At 39.7% G+C, this 11023-nt stretch overlaps 1 non-coding gene across 1 annotated transcript; it reads right to left on the bottom strand.

The window, feature by feature from the left end:
* Positions 1–1085: 1085 nt before the first annotated feature.
* TRNAW-CCA (transfer RNA tryptophan (anticodon CCA)) lies at positions 1086–1158 on the bottom strand. Its single transcript has one exon. It is a non-coding gene; the product is annotated as a tRNA-Trp (tRNA).
* Between the last annotated feature and the right edge of the window lie 9865 nt (positions 1159–11023).

Below are 11023 nucleotides of genomic sequence, written 5' to 3'. Positions count from 1 at the left end.
GATGCCCCTCGTGCAGACCCCTTACACCACATCCATCTCCTTCCCGCCCTACCCCACCCCCAACCCCAAGTTCCTTACTCTGATATCCATCTTTTCCCCATTTCTAAAATTTTGTCATTTTAAAAATGTTACATAGGGCTTCCCTGGTGGCGCAGTGGTTGAGAGTCGGCCTGCCGATGCAGGGGACACGGGTTCGTGCCCCGGTCCGGGAGGACCCCACATGCCGCGGAGCGGCTGGGCCCGTGAGCCATGGCCGCTGAGCCTGCGCGTCCGGAGCCTGTGCTCCGCAACGGGAGAGGCCACAACAGTGAGAGGCCCGCGTACCGCAAAAAAAAAAAAAAATTTTTTTTACATAAATGGAATCATATAGTATTGCAACCTTTGAGGACTGGCTTTTTTCACTTAGTATAATTTATAATTTCCCGGAGATTCATCCAAGGTGTCCTGGGTATCAGTAGTTCATTCCTTTTTATTGCTGACTGGTACTCTACAGTAGGGATGTTCCACAGTTTATCTGACCATTAACCTGTGGGAGGACATCTAGGCTGATTTTAGTTTTTGTCTATTTAAATAAGACTTCCATGAACGATCATGTACAAGTTTTTGTGTGAATATAAGTTTTCATTTCTCTGGGATACATGCCCAGGAGTACAATTGCTGGGTCATATGGTAATTGCATGTTTAGTTTTATGAGAAATTGCCAAAATGTTTTCCAGACTGGCTGTACTTTTTACGTTCCTGCCAGCAATATATGAGTGATCCTGTTTCTCTATATCCTCACAAGCATTTAGTGTTGAGACTTCTTAATTTTAGCCTTTCTGGTAGATGTGTAGTGATATCTCATTGTGGTTTTAATTTGCATTTCCCTGAGGGCTAATGATGTTGAATATCTTTTCATGTGTTTATTTGCCATCCGTATATCCTCATCATTGAAATGTCTGTTCATGTCCTTTGCCCATTTTCTTTCCTTTTTTAAAAAAAAATTTTATTTAATTTATCTGGCTGCGCCGGGTCTTGGTTGTGACACACGGGATCTTCATTGCGGCATGCGGGCTTCTTAGTTGTGGCATGCATGCGGGATCTAGTTCCCTGACCAGGGATCGAACCTGGGCCTCCTGCTTTGGGAGCATGGAGTCTTACCTGCTGGACCACCAGGGAAGTCCCTCTTTTGTCTATTTTCTAACTTACTTTGTTTTTTTACTATTGAACTTTGCAAGTTCTATGTGTGTGTGTGTGTGTGTGTGTGTGTGGTTTTCCTGTGTTCCAGTATTTGCACATCACATGTCCTTTGTCAGACATGTGATTTTCAAATACTCATTCCCAGTCTGTAGCTTTTCTTTTCATCCTCTCAATAAGGTCTTTTGCAGAGGAAATGTTTTCAACTTTGATGAAGTCCAATTTATCAAGTTTTACTTTTATGGATTGCGCTTTTGTGTCAAATCTAAGAACTCTTTGCCTAGCCCTAGACCAAGAAAATTTTCTCCTATGTTTATATCTAAAAATTTATAGTTATATTTTACATTAAATCAGTGATCCATGGGACTTCCCTGGTGGCACAGTGGTTAAGAGTCTATCTGCCAATGCAGGGGACACGGGTTCGATCCCTGGTCCGGGAAGATCCCACATGCTGTGGACCAGCTAAGCCCATGTGCCACAACTACTGAGCCTGCGCTCTAGAGCGCACAAGCCACAACTACTGAAGCCCACGCACTCTAGGGCCTTCATGCCGCAACTACTAAGCCCGCGCACCTAGAGCCCGTGCTCTGCAACAAGAGAAGCCACCACAATGAGAAGCCTGTGCACCACAACGAAGAGTAGCCCCCGCTCACTGAAACTAGAGAAAGCCTGTGTGCAGCAACGAAGACCCAACGCGGCCAAAAATAAATAAAATTAAAAATAAATAAATAAATCAGTGATCCATTTTTAGTTAATTTTTGTATAGATGTAAAAACTTTAGGTCAAACTTTGTTTTTTTACCTGTGGATGACCAATTGTTCCAGTGCCATTTGTTGAAAAGGCTATCCTTCTTCCATTGAATTGCTTTTTCACCTTTATCAAACATTATTGGGCTTCCCTGGTGGCGCAGTGGTTGGGAGTCTGCCTGCTGATGCAGGGGACACGGGTTCGTGCCCCGGTCCAGGAGGATCCCACATGCCGCGGAGCGGCTGGGCCTGTGAGCCATGGCCGCTGAGCCTGTGTGTCCGGAGCCTATGCTCCGCAACGGGAAAGGCCACAACAGTGAGAGGCCCGCATACCGCAAAAAACAAACAAACAAACAAAAACATTATTGACCATATTTCTGTGGATCTATTTCTGGAATCTTTATTCTGTTCCATTGCTGTGTATCTCTCTGCCAATACCTCACTTTCTTGATTATTGTAGCTATGTAGTAAGCCTTAATATTGGGTGAATGATTCCTCCCACTTTATTCTTTGTAAAGATTGTTTTAGCAGTTCTAGGCCCATGACTTTCTATATAAATTTTAGAATAAGCTTCCCATGTGTGCAAAAAACCTTGCTGGGATTTTGATAGGAATTGTATCAAATCTATACATCAGTTTGGGAGAATTGATACTTTAATTATGTTGGACCTTCTAATCCATAACCACAATATGTGTCTGCATTTATTGAGGTCTCCTTTGATTTCTTTCATTGAGGTTTTGTCATTTTCAGCATACGGATCATGTTTTTATGTATATTTAAATATTTTGCTTTATTTGAGTGGTTGTAAGTAGCATCATGTTTTAAGTTTGTTTCTGTATGTTCACTGTCAAACAGAAATGCAATCGTTTTTTGTGTGTTGGTCTTATATCCTAAACCCTTGCTGAACTCACTTACTAGTTTTACGAGATTTTTTTGTAGACTTATTGGGGTTTTCTACATAGACAATCATGTTATCTGAAAATAGAGGTAGTTTTATTTCCTTTCTAATCCACCTACCTTTTTTAAAAATTTATTTTCCTTGCCTATTGCAATGACTACAACTTCCAGGACTATGTTGATAAGAGTGAGAGTAGATTTCTTTGCCTCATTTGGGATCTTAGGGAGAAAACATTCATTCTTTCATCATTAAGTATGCCGTTAGCTCTGGGTTTTTTTTGGTAGATGTTATTTATTAAGTTTAGGTATTTCCCCTCTATTTCTAACTTTCTGAGAGTTTTATCATGAATCAATGCTAGGATTTACCAAATGTTTTTTCTACATCAAATTGATATGGTCATATGATTTTTCCTCTTCAGCTTGTTGAATCAATTATGTTGATTTATTTTTGAATGTTGAACCAGCCTTGTATAACTAGAATAAATCCCACTTGGTCATGGTTCATAATTCTTTTTATGAGAGATGTTGTTCTGTTATTTTTTTGTACTGACTTTGTCTGGTTTTGTTACCAGGGTAATACTGGCTTCATAAAATTAGTTAGGAAGGAAGAGATTGTATAAAATTGATGTTAATTCTTCTTTAAGTGTTTAGTAGAATTCTCCAGTTAAACTACCTGATTCTGAAGATTTTGGGAGTGTGAGGTGGGGGAGGAGAAGGGCAGTTTAAAAAAAATAGACTTTATTTTTTAGAACGGTTTAGACTTACGGGAAAATTGAGAAGACGGTACAGAGAGTTCCCATATATCTCGTATCCAGTTCCTCTATTATTAATATCTTAAATTAGCATGGTACATTTGTTATAATTAATGAATAATATTGATACATTATTGTTAATTAAAGTTTATACTTTATTCAAATTTCCTTTGTTTTGACCTAATGTCCCCTTTCTGTTCCAGGACAGAAAAGGTAACCCAGGGATCACTACATTATGATTATTTGTCATGTATCCTTAGGCTTCTCTCTTTTTTTAAAAAAATTATTTATTTATTTATTATTATTTTTAAAATTCTTATTTTATTTCTTTATTTTTGGCTGCGTTGGGTCTTCGTTGCTACACGGGGGCTTTCTCTAGCTGCGGCGAGTGGGGGCTACTCTTCATTGCAGTGCATGGGCTTCTCACTGCAGTGGCTTCTCTTGTTGCAGAACATAGGCTCTAGGCTGCGGGCTTCAGTACTTGTGGCATGTGGGCTCAGTAGTTGTGGCTTGCAGGCTCTAGAGCACAGGCTCAGTAGTTGTGGCGCACGGGCTTAGTTGGTCCGCGGCATGTGGGATCTTCCTGCACCAGGAATTGAACCTGTGTCCCCTGCATTGGCAGGAAGATTCTTATCCACTGCGTCATCAGGGAAGCCCCATTAGGCTTCTCTTGACTGTGACAGTTTCTCAGACTTTCCTTATTTTTTTTTTTTTAAGATTTTTTTTTTTTTGATCTGGACCATTTTTTTTTAAGTCTTTGTTGAATTTGTTACAATATTGCTTCTGTTTTATGTTTTGGTTTTTTGGCCACAAGGCATGTGGGATCTTAGCTCCCCAACCAGGGATCAAACCCACACCCCCTGCATTGGAAGGCAAAGTCTTAACCACTGAATCTCCAGGGAAGTCCCAGAATTTCCTTATTTTTGATGAGTTTAAAAGTTTTGAGGAGTACTAACCAGGTATTTTGTAGGATTTCCCTCCATTGGAATTTGTCTCATGTTTTTCTCATGTCACATTAGAGTGAGATTATGGGTTTGGGAGAGGAAGAACACAGAGGTAAAATGCCATTTTTATCACATCGTATCAAAGATACATATTATCCACATGATTTATCACTGTTGTTATTGACCTTGATCACCTGGCTGAGCTATTGTTTGTCAGCCTTTTCCACTGTAAATATACTCCCTCACTTTCCATACTACTTTTTGGAAAGAACTTACTATGCGTAGCCCACACTGAAAGAGGAGTTATGCTCCCCGCTCCCTTGCAGGCAGAGTATCTGTATAAATTATTCGGAATTATACATGGGAGATTTGTCTCTTCTCCCCTTTTTATTTATTTATTCAACTTGTGTCAGATTTTCCTTAATACATTCTCAAATGTCATTAATACCAGATATGAGATGACTATGCAGGGTGAAAGCAGCCATTATCCTCTCTTCGTTCTGGGACACGGAATTCATAACAACCACCTCACTTTATAGGTGCTATATGGCACAAGATCATTACTGAAATTGAAGTGAATACAAACTAGGTTGAGTCCTTGGTGAGACACTCACACTCCGCACACATATTCGGATGTCAGGGTGTCATGGTGCAGAGGCTGGCCTGGGAATCAGGAGGCTGGAGCTGCACTGCTCTTGACTCTAATGAGCTATGGGACCTTGGGGAAGTCAAACTCTGGAACACAATATGTTCACATGCAATCCCAAGAATTGAACCCGATGAGCCCTTCCTATACTAAAAATATCCACACGTTGCAAAGCCACAGCTAGGTTCAGAGTGGTTAACTGATCACTGTAGGAGCAAACACTGCGGTTTTGCCTGACCAGCACTGGTGTGTAGAGTTTAACCAGGCAAGGGCTGGCCTTGGTTCTGCCCTGCTTCATGGTTACTTAACGATGTTTTCTGACTATGTCCCTCCCTTTCCGTCCCTATTACTACTCTTTTTTCTTTTTTTATTGAACTGTAGTGGATTAACAATGTTGTGTTAATTTCTTCTGTACAGCAAAGTGACTCAGCTATACATATATATATATGTTCTTTTTCATATTCTTTTCCATTATGGTTTCTCACGAGATACTGAATATAGTTCCCTGTGCTATATACAGTGTGACCTTGTTGTTTATCCATCCTATATAATAGTTTGCCTCTGCTAATCCAAAACTCCCAGTCCTTCCCTTCCCTGGCTCCCCTCCTCCTTGGCAACCACACGTCTGTTCTCTATATCTGTGAGTCTGTTTTTGTTTCGTACATATGTTGATTTGTATCATAGTTTAGATTCCACATATAAGTGATATCATATGGTATTTATATTTCTCTGTCTGACTTACTTCACTTAGTATAATAATCTCCAGGTCCCTCCATGTTGCTGCAAATGATAATGTTTCATTCTTTTTGATGGCTGTGTAGTATTCCATTGTATATATGTACCACATCTTCATTATCCATTCATCTGTTGATGGACATTCAGGTTGCTTCCTTGTCTTGGCTATTGTAAACAGTGCTGCTATGAACACAGGGGTGCATGTATCTTTTTGAATTATAGTTTTGTCTGGGTATATGCCGAGGAGTGGGATTGCTGGATCATACGGCAACTCTATTTTTAGTTTTTTGAGGAACCTCCATACTGTTATGTAGATTTATTGAAGGTTAGGTTGAAGGAGACCTTAGAAAACAACTATTCCAGGATTTTCCAAACTGTGTTTTTTTTTTAATAGTGGTTATGCACACACAGATAAACCTGATTTTGTGGTAAACTACTTTTGAAAATTCTGTATTCCTCTCAGAGATTTACAACTCACGCTCGTATATTCAAGCGGGTTCTTTGCGTCATACTTCGTCACCACCTATGAGTCAGGTCTTAAGACTGTCGAAAAACAACAGGAAATGGTTTTTTAAATATTATAAAATATTTCTACAAAATATTTTTTTATAACATATATGTGGGGTGAAAAAGGCTCCGAGAAGTCTTGTTTATTGTTTAATCCAGAGTTGCTCAAACTAATTTGACCACGAAGCTTTTTTATTGTTGTTGCCACAAAATATCAGTAACATACCTTGAACTAATGTCCTGAAGAACATAGGGAAGTGCTGATCAGCCCATTTTCTAGATGAGGGAACTTGGGTCAAGGGAAGTTTATCAACTGTACAAGGTCACAGGACTACTTAGTAGTACAGCTGGGACTAAAACCCAGGTTTCCCAAATCCCTGCTGGCCCAGTGTTCTTAGAATCATCCTACACCACCACCTGTGAGTCAGGTCTTAAGACTGCTGAAAAACACCAGGAAATTTTTTTAAAATATTGTAAAATATTTCTACACATATAAGTTTTTTATAACATACATGTGGGGTAAAAAAGATATTAAACACCCATCACCCAGCTGAAAAAGTAAAATATTATCAGAAACTTTGAAGCCCTTAGAAGTCTCTACCCAATCGTACTATCCTGTATTTATCAATCACTTGCTTTTCTTTATAGTTTTACTGCATATATAGAAATATACCCCAAAAGACATTATTCTATGTTGCATATTTTGAACATTTAATCAGTAGTACTATTGTACTATTCTTTTGCAACTTGTAAAGTTTTTGCTCATTAATTTTGTGAGATTCATCCATGTTCATAAGTATAGCTAGAGATCCTTTGTGTGTATATATCATAATTTATTTATTCATTCTCCTGTCAATTGATATTTGAGTTGTTTCCTTCCCCTCTTATTTTGGTGTATCATAAGCAATGTTGTATGAATTGTCTTACATGTGTACATAAGTGTGAGCACATGTGCTATTACCTCTAGTGAGAAACTGCTGGAGCTATAAGATATACCAACCTTCACTTTTTCTACATAACATGAAATAGTTGTTCAATTTACATGCTCACCAGCAGTGTATGAGGATTTCCACTGTTCCACAACCTTGGCAACATTATCTTGCCAGACGTTTTTAAACTTTATATTATGGAAAAGTTCCAACATATACAAGAATTATATTATGAGCCTTCTTCAGCTTCAACACTTACCGACCATGGCCAATCCGCCATGGGTCATCTTGGAGTATTTTAAAGCTAATTCCAGACATAATATCACTTCACCTGTAAACATTTCAGAATGTATCCTTAAAAAATAAGGACGCTACCTTTTAAAAATTGAAGTAAAACTTACATACAGTAAAGTACGCAAATCTTAAGATTACGGCTCAGTGAATGGCGAACTTTCACATGTACCCACAGCTGTGAAACTACCACCCAGATCTAGAATGCTTCCAGTTCACCTTCTGGTCCTTCCTTGTAGGACCTTATAAAAACATAAGAACAAGACCACTATCACACCTAAAATTGAATAACAAATCTTTAATAGCATGAAATATCCAGTCAATGTTCAAATTTCTTCTGCTTTTGTTTTTGTTTCGTTAGTTTTGCTTTCCGCTCAAACCAGGGTCCAAGTAAAAGCCACCCTTTTCCAGTCCTTGCAGTTTATTTGATGAACAAAGCGAGTGGTTTGTCCTGAAGCTTCCCACTGTCTGAGTCTTGTTGGAGGTATTCTCCTGGTACCGTTTCACATGTTCCTCTGTTCCTCATTTCCAGTAATGTGTTTGTTAAATCCAGAGACTGGATCAGATTCAGGATCAAATCTCTGGCAAGAACACTTTATAAGCGGTGGTGTGTTCTTCCATCAGGAGGTTGTACCTGTTTTGTTTGGAAAGGCAACAATCATTGATGATCATTGCTTAGTTCGTTAATTCACTGGAGGTTGCCAACTTGTGAGATGCTATCATTCCCTTTTCATTTATTAGCTAGAATATTTCTCTAAAGAGCAACTTCTGCTCATCAATTACTTGGTTACCCTGAGATGCATTTTGTATGAGAAATTGCCAGACTCTAAATTTTCTACCAATATAAAATAATATTGTGGTTTAAATTTTCTATTTCCCTAGTTACTTATGAGATTTTCCTAAGTTCCGTATTTTTTCTTCTGTCAGTTGCCTGTTCTTGTCTTTTGTCCATTTCCTCCCATTGTACTATACGTACTATATGTCTTCTTACTGGTTTTTGAGTTGTTCACATAATCTGGATACTAATTCTTTGTTGGTTGCAAATATCTTCTTCTGCTTTGTGGCATTCTACTTTTGGCCTCTGAGCCATCCCTTGTTTTGTTACCAGCTTCGAAATGCATTAAAAGATGTTCATTTTGCCATGTAAAGGGCACAGATACATATACCACTAGTGACATGTGGTATAAATATAATGTGACGTTTACTGAGAAACTTATAGGCAGAGAATCAGCAGACTGCATGGCCCCCTCCCCCCATCCTCTCTCTATTCTATGGATAAGTGTGCTTGGGCAAGGTATAGCTCATTTATAGAGAAATTAGACCATGAGAATAAAAGCTTCCTTATTAAGAAAACTAGCTTATTCCAAAGAGGAACTTCTAGAGCTCATTTTCTGGTAAAGCTGTCCTTTTGCTGAATAGTACAGACCTGCTGAAGCAGCTCCTTACTAAGCTACAGAAATGGGAGAGGAAATGAACCTCCAGGGCCATCTTGATCTGTCTCTCCTTGTATCTGAGGTGTTCTGTAGTGGAGTAGCTTTTCAGATTATCTAGCCTCCCATTTTACCAGAAAGGGAAGTCCTCCAAAAAATGTTTTTGAGGTCAACCGAATGCTTGCAATTAGACTGTGGCCAGAATAATACAAGCCAAGCTACACATCACTGCCAGGTTAACCTTCCTGGAAATTTTGCCTTGTTCATGTTAGTCTCTGGATCAGAAGCTTTCAGTAGTACCCCATTTCCTAAATATTAATGTCCGTATCCCTCAGCTGGACGTTCAAGGCCTTCTGCCATCTTGTTCCAATTCATTTCTCTGACCTCACCTTTACACAAATTTCCACCCCACTAAACCGGACTCATTATTGTCCTTTAAGAGCACCACAAAATTCTACTGCTTTCCTTCTTCTCTCCAATTATCCAAGTCAGCGGTCTCCTCTAAGGTACAAACCAAAATCTCTCTTCTCTCTGAAGCATCCCCTGCTCAATCCTCCCTTGTGAACTATTTGATCGTTGATTAGAAACAATGATTTTTGACAGTTAGTGTTCACCAAACACCCAAGTGCTCCCCACTTTTCCCAGCCCCCTTTGCAGTTGGGTTGGGGCTATGAGACTAGCTCTGGTCAGAGGACTATGAGAAAGTCACATGTGTGAATAGGACCAAGGCAGTTAAGAACTGATGCATTTCCCCCCCCAACCCTCGATTCCACTACTGTGGGGATCCTGTGTTCTAGATGGTGTTGCTACAATTTTTGTTGTTGTTGTTGTTGTTGCTACAATATTGAGGAGAACCATCCTACTACCATTGAACTTTGTGGGAATGAGTAATAAACAATGGAACTTTGAGAGTTGATTTGTTATTGCAGCATTGACTAGCCTATCCTCTTTTCATTTGGACAACATAAAAGTGCACTGTTTCTTGACTCTGACATTATTTTTCTTTCTCTTACTCATTATTTTGCCTACCAAGCCTCACCACCCCATACTTTGAAAAAATACCTCCTATTCCAGAGGCACGATCCCTATAAGTGAGTGGCTTGTTCTTACAGCCCACAGTTGACCGGACCAGCACACCTGACTTAAGCTGGGCCATTGAGGTCCTCCCAATTATTTTTTCCTTGGAACCAAAACAAGTCAGCTCAACTTTTCTAGTGACTGGAGTTCTAGGATAAAACTGGGAGCTGTCAGCAGTCATGTCCAGATAGGAGGAGAAGCTGGTTTACAAGAGATTCAGTTGACACAGAGAAGCCGGGACATTTAGGACTGCTTCCTGTTGTTCCTGAGACCTACATGTCTCTTAATGCTTCCTCATCTTGATGTATCAAACCTTTCTTGGATTCCAAGATGCCATAAATGTCATCTTGAGTCAGGTGCCCTAGACTGTCTGTCACCTGCAACCTAGCGAGTCCACCTGCCATCTGTCTACTCTTTTCCCTGTGGAAATATCATCAAACCAGCATAACAGGAATATGGAGAAATGTTTACCTTTGAGGTTGTCCCAAGTGGTAATAATGTTCCTTAAGGGCACCAGATGCCCTGATCCACACCAGGAATATTCTTGTCACACACCTCTACTTTAATGTCAAAAAGAGATACATGGATTTTGGCTCCACAGAACCACAGAGAATGGGGTGAATAATGAAAGGAGTAGGGACCCCAAGGGCACAAACTTAGCCGTGCAGGGGGCAACAGAATTATGTGGTGTTAATAGGCTTAACAAGACAGTCTTCTGAGCTAATCAGTAGAACAGCAAGGGTTATACTGTACAGTTCTCGAATCTTGCTTTGACAGGAGGGAGAGAGTTTTCTTGAAAATGTTTTAATTAATTAGAGGGACTTCCCTGGCGGTCCAGTGGTTGAGACTCTGCACTTCCAATGCAGGGGGCGCAGGTTTGATCCCTGGTCAGG

Source organism: Lagenorhynchus albirostris, chromosome 21 (genome assembly GCF_949774975.1).
Source record: "Lagenorhynchus albirostris chromosome 21, mLagAlb1.1, whole genome shotgun sequence".
Taxonomy (NCBI): domain Eukaryota; kingdom Metazoa; phylum Chordata; class Mammalia; order Artiodactyla; family Delphinidae; genus Lagenorhynchus; species Lagenorhynchus albirostris.
The sequence above is the reverse complement of the archived record's forward strand: the minus strand, read 5'-3'. Positions and strand labels throughout refer to the sequence as shown.